The following is a 12804-nucleotide window of genomic DNA, read 5'->3' as shown; positions in this document are numbered from 1 at the left end:
ATAACAAGTGTAACAATTCCTGTAGTGTGCCAACCAGTCAGTTCAATACACTTCTAAATGTGTAAGGGATAGGAATTTCTATTTTATAGAAATCAAAAACTATGAAGGAGCCAGGCCTGGTGACACATGCACTTAATCACAACATTGGGATGCAGAAGTGGGTCTATGTAGTGAGTTCCAGTGCAGACAGGGCTTTGTAGAGACTCTGTCTCAAAAAAACAAACAACAAAATATGAAGGAGATGTGATCGTAATAAACAAGTTATTATTTTTAGTAAGGATATTTTACTGTGAAAATTAATTTCTTCACTCTGCCTCTCGTGACTTTATATTTCATTAACTCTCTCTTAAGGTTCAAAAAGGAAGTCAGTTTAAATGCTTTTAGGCCACTGCACATAATCCATTGTTTATTCACTGGTCTGGATAGGATCCTGACCCGGATCTCCAAAGGACTTGTTGTTGCTGTTGCAGTTGTATGGCCCCTTCAGGTTCAGACCCTTTTCCGCTTCCTGTGCCCATCTGGCTCTTCTTATGCTGCTCGCTCTGAATCCCTTCCCCCATCCACATGATAAATTTTAAATCATCCTTTCAGATTCAGCACACAATCCTGAAAGCAGGCCCTGGCATCTTTCTGACTCCCACATCCGTGCAGAGAAATTCTTCTGTGTTCTTTTAACACCTTGTATACCTGTCATGGCTGTCATTGTCAGAAGGCTGTTGTGTTTCAAAGGAACTTTTGTATATTTAAAGAACTCAAGGGCTGGGAGCTAGCTTTGTAAAACTCTTAAGATACACCGTGAAGTATGTATATGTAAATATATGTATTTGTGATTTATAGTCGACATATACACAGTGGCTCAGAAAGGCCCCGAGGAAGGCTGTACTTAGTACAAGAGGCTAAAGCCCATTTTGGTGATAGTGAAGGTTCAGTTGAGTAATGAAGCCTGTCTAGATGTGAGTCCAGCAGATGAGGGGAGAATGGCATTCTCTGTGACGGCATGGGGGTTTTGGAGTGTGGCTTCCAGGGAACTGCACTCGACTGTATGTGGTTGGAGATGAAGCTGGTGGTCTGGGAAGAATTCAATCAGAAGATTGGTTTGAATACTATCCTAAGTGCTCGACCAAGGACGATTAGAAAGTCAAATGAAAGGGAGCCAGTGAGTGAGTGTAGGAGGAGAACAGCACCCCAAAATCGAGGTTTAGGGAGGCCCATCTGATGGTGGTTTGGGCCTGAATTGAAATCCAATACTAGAGGGAGAAAGACCATTGCTTCCTCTCTTTTTTAACCAATTTTGTACTAATAAGCATTTCTATCAGAGAAATTGGGAACAACTAATATTTCCTTAAAAAGAAACCCAAAAGGCCAAATTCACAAATACCCCACATCATATTAGTCTAGATGCAGCCATAATATCAATTTAACTTTTGATATAATGAATGTGTAGCTTGATTCACTTATTAGTGAACCTTTCAAATGTAGGGATTTTTGTTATTTAAGAAGGTAAAGATGGCTACATTAAAGTTTTTCTGGCTTTTATGATGACTCTTCAATAAGCTTGGAAATAGAGAGGATCAAATCTTCAACTAAAATAGGCATGATAAATTCAAGCTTCTTGAAATACTATACTGTGTTTCTTTATTTCCTGATTAGTTGCTGCACTGTGCTATCTAATACCTTGTAAACATCCTCTTTGATTCTGTTAGCACTACTGTCTACAACATTTTCTAACTTCTCTAAATCCATATGACCAATCAGTGCTTCTTCTGTGTCCTTTGTTCTCAAGACATCTATGCTTGTTCCTATCTCTCCTTATTGGACCACCTGTCACAGGATGAGTTATTGATCTCATTCATTTTTATATCTACATTTCTTTCTTTTTCCTTTCCTTATTAATTTTTTTTATACATACCAAACACAGTTTCCCCTCCCTCCTCTTCTCCCATTCCCTCCTCCCCTTCCTTCCTACCTCCTGGCCCCTATCCATTCCTCAGAAAGGGTAAAGCCTCCCATGGGAGTTAACAAAGTATGGCATATCAAGTTGAGGCAGGACCAAGCTCCTCCCTGCTGCATCAAGGCTGAACAAGGCATTCCACCATAGGGAATAGGTTCCAAAAAGTTAGCTCATGTGCCAGGGACAGATCCTGGTTCCACTACTAGGGGCCCCACAAACAGACAAAGCTACACAACTGTCATCCACAAGCAGATGGCCTAGGTCGGTCCCATGTAGTCTCCCTAGCTGTTGGTCTAGAGTCTGTGAGCTCCCAGGAGATTGGATCAGCTGTCTCTGTGGGTTTCCCCCTCACAACCTTGACCCTCCCCCCACCTTGCTCATATAATTCCTCCTCTCTCTCTTCAACCTGAGCCCCCAGAGCTCAGCCCAGTGCTTGGCTGATATCCACATTTCTTTTTTTGTTTGTTTGTTTGTTTGTTTGTTTTTTTAAAGATTTATTTATTTAGTATACAGTGTTCTGTCTGCATGTATGCCTGCAGGCCAGAAGAGGGCACCAGATCTCATTGCAGATGGTTGTGAGCCACCATGTGGTTGCTGGGAATTGAACTCAGGACCTTTAGAAGAGCAGCTAGTGCTCTTAACCTCTGAGCCATCTCTCCAGCCCCTGATATCCATATTTCTTAATGTGTGTCCCAGAGAGGGGGCTTTTCCTCTTTGCCATCCTCAGAACCCTATTTTAATAAATGCTTAGGTTGCTATGGCTATTGTTCTATGTACTATAGAGTTCCACTTCAATCTGAGTCTTGTGTATTTTCTATAAAGTAAAGCAAAAAAGACAATGTGGTGAATCTTTAGCTTCTCATCCATATTTGAGAGGAGAAGGTAGCTGGGTAATCTTTATAGGTCACTCATTTGCCCAGTGGTAGGTTTTGAACCCCACCCAGCTACCTTATTCCAACATCTGTACTCTTAACCCCTATTAAAAAACTCATTGAAAAATGAGTAATGGCTCACAAAACATCTATCTGCATATCCATGTTATCAAGCACTTCTCTCTTTATTTTTTTATTTGATAACATTTAATCGATGGAAGAAAGAAAGGGGCCAGTGAATATCCATAAATTCCATCTGTTATTACTAACATTTTTTACAAATTCTTACCTTACTAACATTTTATACAAATTAGATGATCCAGAGTATGACAAGTTGAGGCTGCACATCTTGTAGATACTGTCCTCACATTATTTCAATGGTGCTTATAATATCATGCTTTCCCAGTTATTTCATACATCTTACATGCTACCTGGCATCCTCTACAAAAAGACTCTAAGTCCTCTTCTGTTTTTAGAATCTCTTCAAACCCATGGATTCTGTTGTTGTTCAGTTATTATCCATTGGCATCATTACTCTTCTTAATATTCACACCACCTCAAGTCTGGCCAACCCAATGCTTTGCATAGATCTCCAACATTCATCCCAAGTCTGGCCAGTGGGATCTCACCAAGTCTATCCAAGTGCTTTGCATAGATCTCCAACATTCTCTAAGTACTTTTCTGCCTTTTGCCATGGAAAACATTGCAGCTTTCCTTCCGTGGCCATGTTTTTCCTCTTTGAAGAGAGATGTTTAGAAAAAAAACCCAAGCTGCAGTGTGCATCTTGCTGTAGATTGCCAACTTAACAAAAACGAAACAAAACACTTTATCTACTTTTCCTGATAAAGAGTCACAGTTTCTCATATGTTCGCAAAGTCTAATTTGACTTTATGTTAAATTCCACTCTGTCTTGATGAAAACAGGAGCAAAATTTCAAGTAAACTGAAAAGTGACAGCGGTGCTTAGGGAAAGATGTTTGAAGTGCAGAGGTAGAGTGCTTGATGATGATAGACAAAGGCTGGGCCAAGATGCAAAGATGCCTATGCAGCTGCTTACAGTCCTTTGGGCTACTCTAGGAATAAAGGCAACTAGTGAGAGATGAAATAGGTACTTGAGAAGTTCATCTGAATTGAATGTTCCAGAAACAAAAATAAAGCAAGTTCTTGCCAGACAGTTCTTGGAAGGCATTGTTATTCATTTACCTTCATGCTCCAAATGGGCATCAATCTATTTATTGATCCTGACTTTTTGACTATAGCTCATTGTTAGTTAAAATGTTGATTTTCGTTACAGCTTCAGAATCCGGTGTTTATGAACACAACAAGCAATAAAACAAAGAGATTGTTGTATTTTTAAGTATTCTAGCAGGTTCCTTTAGAGTCTTTGGAAATTATAGACTGTTTCTTCAAGGCAACATTTCCTTAGAAATGTCACTTAAATGCCATTATGCATTTGACTACCATTCTCTACGGCCATTCTTTTCTACTTAGCATTTTATTATAACCCCTCTTCCTTCTTTTCCAAATTACCTCAAGTGCTGGCCTTCCTCATCTTTCTTAATCCACCAGGGGAGTAGATTGAACATTGACCCCAACTAAGAAATTTTTGCTGAAGTTGGTCAACTCACTTAACCTGTGCCAAGGTCCACTTCTTTCCTGCCTTATATGGATACTATAGCAAGAAGTGTAGGTTAGTGTTTTTAGTTTAGTGTTCAAGAGAACATTTACTAGATATCCTTTTCAATGAGAATCAGAGGTACTTTACACTGCTTTTAATTACATCAGAATTGAATGTTTGGATTTTGTTGAATAATTGACACTACAATACAGTGTTTGCGGCAAGCTGAGAGTTGTTTTCTCTGGAGATCTTGCATGGTGGGTTTTGTTCTGCATGTTGATGTCTCAGGGCCCTTCCCAATAGTTCTTTCTCAAACTCTGCCTCCATTGCTTCCAGGTTCCACTAATAAGCAGTGAGGTATTTCATGTTGCTTTTAGCAACGTTTTCTCTTCCAAGGTCAACTGTGCTTTGAAAAGGATATGCTCTTGGCATTTGCATCCCCCTCCCCCCAAATCTATCCACATCGGCTCTGAGGAGTGGCTGGGAGCTATGGGAGCTCTGGAAAAATCTCTTGGTTTCCCAGCTGTTCATTCTTCTGCTCAGCTCCTGAATGCCTTTTGCCACCTTGTTCCTATATCAGGTGACCTGGAGGAGAAGTCACAATACAACGGCAAAGGTTGCAGATGACACCCCAGACTCCAAGGCCTTCTTACGTTAGAAACTCCTTGTCAAGGACAGAGCTTAGGTGGGCTTTGTCCTCATCACTCTCCAGAACAGTTGTCACCGTGGCATCTCACCACATCCTTGTTTCCAGACGTGGGCCCTTAACTTCCAGTGTGATCCACTTACGTATGAAATATTATAAAATTAATGTGTGAGATTCATTGTCCCCAAGCTTGGGATAGCTTAATATATATATATATAGTCAGAATTAGATAGCCCTGTTGAGCTCTCAGAACCCCTGTTGTAACAGGATGATTCTGATTCAAACTGCAGTTAAACAGACAGCTGGACTGGGTCCTCAAAGAGCTGTGTTTGCTTTGACGTGGAGACTTGGTTCGTTTTCTAGTCGAAACAGTGACTTAGCAGTTATTCTAAGTCCACAGAGAAGGGACCGGAATGCTGGAGTAAGTTTTGAGTGTGATTTACCTGTGCGGACTTCGTTCTTGTAACTGGTTTGAAGGGGAAAACCTCTCAGGTCCCTGACCCTGTGTGACTTTTCTCTGCTGAGCTTAAACTGGAAGGGTGAAGGGACAGTGCACCATCAGGTATGGTCCATTTCTCTTGTTCTTGGTCTACACGGAGACCAGAGACGCCATGTTGCCCTCTCTGATTACCTGTCATATCTACAGGCACAGTATGTTACTTCCAGAATCAATGCATCCTCTCCCTTTGGTGGTTTAGAAGACTGATACTAAATGAAAACAGATCATCTATCCTTTCTCTTTTTCAGTCAGGTGGATGGCTCAATTCACAGAATTATAGCATGAATCTTAAAAGTTCTTATTAATAAAATCAAATCTGAGGCCAGTTATTGGGGTGAATACTGGTAGATCAGAGAGACAGAACAAGCCACAGCTATCTCACCTTGCCGGATCCTCAGCTGGTCTTGTCTCCTCAGACTGGAAGCTTCTGTGTCCTCATCCCAATGGCTCTCAGCTGAACTGCTGCTAGAAGCCTGAATGCTTAACCAGCCAAAATGCTTAACCAGCCAAATGCTTCTAGTTTCTGGTCCTTAACGCCTTATAAACCTTTCTGCTTTCTACCACCACTCCCTGGGATTAAAGGCTGCTTTCTGGGATTAAAGACGTGAGTCACCATGCCTGGCTGTTTCCAATGCGGCCTTGAACTCACAGAGATCCAGAGGGATTTCTGTCTCTGGAATGCTAGGATTAAAGCGTGTGCTACCACTGCCTAATGTCTATGTTTAATATTGTGGCTTTTCTGTTCTCTGACCCCAGATAAGTTTTTTAGGACACACAATATTTTGGGGAACACAAAACCACCACACAGAATAATTTGAATTATGCATGTGATTTTTGCTGACCCCTGAAAGCCACATTACAGTGGAGTTGGTTATTACTGGGCAGGCCAGTTTACACAAAAGTGGGGATCCAATTCCATATAGTTTTTAAAAATAGGCATGTGCTTTCTGGTTACCTATATGTATAAATGAAGCTATTTGCATACCTGCATGAATATTTGATATTGTACTAGACGTTAATAATAGGACTTTCCAGCTGGGCGGTTGTGGCGCACGCCTTTAATCCCAGCACTTGGGAGGCAGAGGCAGATGGATCTCTGTGGGTTCGAGGCCAACCTGGTCTCCAAAGCGAGTTCCAGGAAAGACGCAAAGCTACACAGAGAAACCCTGTCTCGAAAAACAAAAAAAATAAAAAAACAAAAAAGTAAAAAAATAAAAATAATAGGACCTCCAACTGTATTTCCAAAAAGCAAAACAAAATACCCTTGTCTGTCTTGATAAGAACAGGTTAAGTTCCTCCACAGCTTAGTGTTCAAGGCTAGTCAGGAGTTTTGTTTGGCTGGGTGCAACAGTAACACAGGAAGGGGGCTAGAGTTAGGAGTTTTTGTTCTACCTTTCTTTCCATTCTCAAGACCACTGGTCACAGAAGAGCTGAAGTTCTCCATTCGCAGCAAGAACACAGACCCGGGCATCTCTGACAGGTCCCCTAAGTAGCATCCCAACCACTCCTCTCAATTACCTCTGTGTCTATATAAACTCGTCAGAATTCAGTCCTTTCTTTACTCCTGCCACGGAGGATAAGAAATGTCATTTTTCATTGTAAACTTACCCTACGCTATGAAACAAAACCCAAAAAGACATTCTGTATGAAGATGGAAATGGAAAGGTAGGAATCCAAAGAGTCCCACCGGCCTGTCAGGATCTATCTTAGGTCTCCTTTGAGCTCATCTGCTGTTGTAAGCACTTCACAGGCTGGTGCTTCCCAGTCAGTGAGAACCCCTTCACTGCCTCCCCCCTCCACCTGATCATATTCCGAAGTCTTTGTCTGTGGTCTCCGCTGGCCCTTCCTTTTAACGGTTGCTCTCCAGGATTGTAGTTCAGACTTGAGGCTCCATGGTTAATTGTCACTATCCATGCTCCTCCCCCCTCTTCAGGTCTCTTCTTGGCTCCTGTCGTGGCTTAGAAAAATTAGTCACATGGTTAATTTCATATCTCCTGTCACTCCCCCATCTATTCATACTTGTGTAGTGTCATACATTGAACTAATAAATGTTTGATATGTATTTACTGACCTCTATCCTAGACCTAAAACCAAGATCATGGAGGAAAGTCCTTTCATGAAAAATTATGTAAAGAGTTTTAATTTTCTGTGAAGAAAATAATTAATTGTATCAGCTCTATGTGTATTTTTTTAATAGCTTTTTAAAAAATACACTTTTAGTAGCTGCTGGGTAATCTGTAACAGCAGTTTTCTTTAAAATACTGAGTCCCCAGACTTAGCAGAACCATTAACAGTCCTGACCTCTTGGAATGTATACATTAGATGCACCTGAGATTAGGGCATCCTCCCGAGAACAAATAAAAAGGAGAGAGGACAGAAAAGCCCTTTGTGAGTAGAAAGCACCTGAAAGCCGTGAGTGGATGACCAGCAGCTGGTCAGAGGTCAAAGGCAATACAACCTGGAGGCTGCAGGCTTGTACCGGAAAGTGTCCTCCTCTAAATGAACCTCAGATTTTAAGTGCTATGTTTTAATGCTACCTTTTCATATTTTCACAGATATTTTCAAATTCCAGTTGCTCTAGGGAGTTATCACTTTGACTCACGTGTGACATATATGTAATGTTACTTTTTAAAGAAAATATAACATTCTGGGTACCTCAGACTTAATTAGATTACATTACTATATAAAAATGTTTACAATCGATGGAATAACTCTTTAAGTTTTTAGTATTTATTTATTTATGTACATGTGTGCCTGCACATGTGCCATGGAGCGTGTGGAGGTCAGAGGTCAGTTTGTGGGCATTGGTGGTTCTCTCCTTCTACCATGTAGGTCCTTGAGGTCAAACTCAGGTCATCAGACTTGGTGGCAGTCACCCTTATCTGCTGAGCCATTTTACAAACCCTGGAATATTTCCTTTTCAAAATAATTTTTTTTTTTCAAATTCACATTTCTTGATGATGAGGCCTGGATATTACAGAGAACTGTGTTTGGAGGACTTCCTTTACAGAACTCCATTCAGTATAAACTATTTACCATTCCCTGAGTAATGCTGGAAGGCTTTCTAGGAATTCAATACTTCTCAGAGAAATGAACATAGTTCTTTCCCTTTGAATGTACGCAGTGTCTGAAATCAGAGTTTAAGAAGTCTCCAACTACTGTTCTCTGCATTCTGCCCATCCTCTTTCTGTAGGCTTTGCATCCACACTAAGGACTAGTCATCAGCAGGCCTGATTGGCATAACACTAAGCTGGCAGTAACATAGACAAGTAGGTTGGGGAACCACCAGGTGAGGCTGAGGGAGGGAATGTAGAAAGCAAGCATGTGCTGGTTTGCAGGAGTCTCAAAGGGAATGTCTGAGAGTTGTCACAGGAAACTGGAAGCACATCCCAGAATGGAGCAGAGCATGGGCTGGTATGAAAAGGAACAGGTGTCCAAGTCTTCAGAAGGCAGGGGCATGGTTGACTGTGTTGTCCTAGATCAAGTCCTCTCTGCTTTTCATTTGGTGGTTACCAAAGCTCACCTCTTCCTGTCATGAGTGCTAATCATGGTTGACTGGTTCTAACCTGAACTTTAATTTCTCTGATCCGATTGCTCCCTTTGCCTCTGAATCATTTCCAGTTGATTCCACCTACCATCACCACAATGGTATACTCACAGCTTTAATATTTATGGAGTAATTCTCCTGGTCAGAAACTTCCCATTTCCTACAGACAAAGTAACATTCCTCAGTTTGAAAGTTTAGGAACACCATCATCCCATAGCAATTATGAATAATGGCTTCCTATTCTTTCATGAGCATTTACTCATTTTGTTAGCTACACAGGCCTCCCGACCTCTTACTGACCTGTGATCACCTTGGCTACATGTTTTTTTTCTTCTCTATGGAGGACCTTCTTCCTTCTCTGTTCCCATGTTTCAAGATCTAGCACATGTGTTTTTAGGAGGCTTTCTATTCAAGCCCATATTTGCTAACCATTATACTCATTCATAATTATCCTTTTTAATTGAAAACATGTGTAATGGTGCTGGAGCGATAATGTCTCAGTGTTTTGAGTGTGGACTACTCTCACAGAACACCTAACTTTTGTTTACAACACCCATGTTAGGTGGTTCAAAACAGCCTATAACTCCAGCTCTAATGGATCTGATGCCCTCCCCTGCATTCACACGTGCCCATACTTACACACACACACACACACACACACACACACACACACACACACACACACAGACTGACTTAAAAATAAAATAAATCTAAAAAAGAACATGAAAAAGTTTTGTCTCTTTAAATAGATTGTGAGATCCTTGAAGTCAGAAATCATGCTGACTGGTGTTTTTCATCTATTATAATATTGGCCATCATGAACATATTTGGTACAGTAGGACAGTGTTTCTGAGCCTTGGCTCCATGACATTCTGGTGTCATTTTGAATGTCTGAACATTGCAGGATATCCTTTATGCCCTATATGCCAGCAGAACTGACAGATATCAAAATATCTCCAGACATTGCCAGATGTCTCAAGTATGCAAAAGATACACATGAAAAATCATTGACATAAGACAAAGGGGGTAAACTTGTTTGTTTATCCACTTTGTTATCCAAATTGAGAAAAGACTTGAGTTCCTGAGAGAAGTGGAGGTGGTTGTTAGAGAAGAATAAGGTTAAACTAGAAACTTTCAATCTAGCTGAGATACAGGAAGCTACTACAAATTGAAGAGAAACTTTAATGTATGCCAAGGTTAAGAAAGATCAAGCCGGGCAGTGGTGGCTCACGCCTTTAATCCCAGCACTCGGGAGGCAGAGCCAGGCGGATCTCTGTGAGTTTGAGGCCAGCCTGGACTACCAAGTGAGTTCCAGGAAAGGCGCAAAGCTACACAGAGAAACCCTGTCTCGAAAAACCAAAAAAAAAAAAAAAAGAAAGATCAAGACGATGAAAATATCTGAATACTTCACAGTGTTGAAGAACTTCATTTTAGCTTGTTTCATTTTTAATCATCTTATTCTTAGACTATCATTGCCCATGAAATAAATATTTTATTGTTTAATAAGAAATTTATGTCTTTTTGGTTTTTTGACCATATTGTTGATCAAACACAGGGTCTCCCACATTCTAGGAAAGTGCTTTTCCACCAAGTCACATCCTAGCATGGAAAGCTATATTGATTTCTTATAAACCCTGTAAATTCAGACTAAGTTTTGTTGATGTGTATTTGAGAGAATAAGTTTTGAAATTGTGTGTGAATATTTTTGTAAAGTTACATGTTACCTTTATTTTTTGAGTAGTATGCTCAGTTGACAACATTTTTCAGGATACATGCAAACATATTTACATATATGATAAATGCATGTCTTAGTTTGGGTTTCTATTGCTGTGAAAAGACATTGTGACCATACCAAATCTCATAAAGGAAAACATATAACTGGGGCTGACTTACAGTTCAGAAGTTTAGTTCATTATCATCATGACGGAAAACATGGCAGCATGCAGGCAGACATGGTGTTGGAGAGGTAGCTGAGAGCTCTACATCTTGATCTGCAGGCAGCAGAGGGACACTTTGTGCCACACTGAGCATAGCTTGAGCATATAAGACCTCAAAGCCCACCTATGCAGTGACACACTTTCTCCAACAAGGCACACCTCCTAATAATGCCACTCCCTATGGGTCAGGCATTGAAACATGAGTCTATGGGGGATATACCTAGTCAAACCACCACATTCTACTCCCTGGCACACCCATAAGATTGTAGCCATAACATAATGCAGAAATACATTTATTCCAATTTCAAAAGTCCCCACAGCCTATAAGTCTCAAACTTGTTTCAAAGTTCAAAGTATCTTCTGAGATTCATGCAATCTCTTAGCTGTAATATCCTGTAAAATCAAAAAGCAGATCATATACTTCCAGCATAATGGCACAGGCTATACATTACTGTTCTAAAAGGGAGGAAAGGGAACATAGTGAGGAAATACTGGACCAAAGCAAGACTGAAAACCAGCTGGGCAAACCCCAAACTCTTCATCTCCAAGTCTGATGTCAAAATCCTCTTCAGATCTTCAACTCCTATCATCTTTGTTGACTGCAACACTTCTTTCTCTTGAGCTGGTTCCACCTCCTGTTAGCAGCTTTCCTCAGCAGGTATCTCACGACTGACATCTCCAACATTTAAGGTCTACAGGGAAATCTAGACTTCACCTTCACAGCTTCATACAGTGGTCTCTCTGGGCCTCCACACAGGGATACTCCTGCCATACATCTGGACTCAGTGGTTTTCCCTAGTCTTGTAGGGAGAATCTATAACCCCTTTCTTGTATCCTTGACTCTAATGCCAGCACCACATGGCCAAAGCTGGCAAGTTCTGCTGCTTCCTGGGGCTGGAACATGGCCTCTTCGTTCAATTACATCTTCACCAGCTTTCTGTTTTTGATTGTTTCCTTCACTGCCTAAGCTTGGCTGTCCTAAAACTCAATCTGTAGACCAGGCTGTCCTCAAATTCATAGATATATTAGCCTCTGTCTCTGGAGAACTTGGATTAAAGTTGTACACCACCACACACAGCCCTTAACTTTTAATTCCTTTTCACAAGTCGGGACCTTAGGTGGGATCTTGCTTTGAAGTCACCACTCCCTTTATTCCATCTAACATCAGGCTTTTCTTTAGTCTGTTTATCTCCTTGAACATAGGACTTAGCTGCATTCCACTTCCTGGTGCCCCCTTTCTTCTCAAATTATACATTTTGTAACTTTCCCTGCTCAGCTTACTCTTTTTCATTATAGATCTTCATAAGAGTAACCACTAATAACCAGAAGAGTTGTACTAGGCTGTTTTAAGATTTCCTCTGCCAAAGCAATTTATCCAAAACTCTTCAATTTAGTCTCAGGCAGATTTTTTTAAACAAGGGCAAATAGAACCATATATGTCTCCAAAATATCACAAGAACAGTCTCAAGGCCACATGCTAACATTCTTCTCCTCTGAAACCTCTTGAGCTGGGCCCCCACATTTCAAATCATCATCAACACTGTCTTCCATGTTCCTACTAGGATGGCCCATTAAGCCTCACTTAAAGCATTCAACTGCTTTTCTAATCCAAAGCCCCAAAATCTACATTCCTCCAAACAAAAACATGGTCTGGCCTATCATAGCAATACCTCAGTCCCTGGTATCAACTTTTGTCTTAGTTTGGGTTTCTATTGCTATGAAGAGATACCATGAC

General features: G+C 40.8%; 1 protein-coding gene across 4 annotated transcripts in view; it reads left to right on the top strand.

Moving 5' to 3' along the window:
* Npnt (nephronectin) overlaps positions 1 to 12804 on the top strand; it is a 71390-nt gene that overhangs the window by 21203 nt on the left and 37383 nt on the right. The window lies entirely within an intron of this gene.

The sequence above is a fragment of the Peromyscus eremicus genome, chromosome 6, assembly GCF_949786415.1.
Source record: "Peromyscus eremicus chromosome 6, PerEre_H2_v1, whole genome shotgun sequence".
NCBI classification, from domain to species: domain Eukaryota; kingdom Metazoa; phylum Chordata; class Mammalia; order Rodentia; family Cricetidae; genus Peromyscus; species Peromyscus eremicus.
The sequence above is the reverse complement of the archived record's forward strand: the minus strand, read 5'-3'. Positions and strand labels throughout refer to the sequence as shown.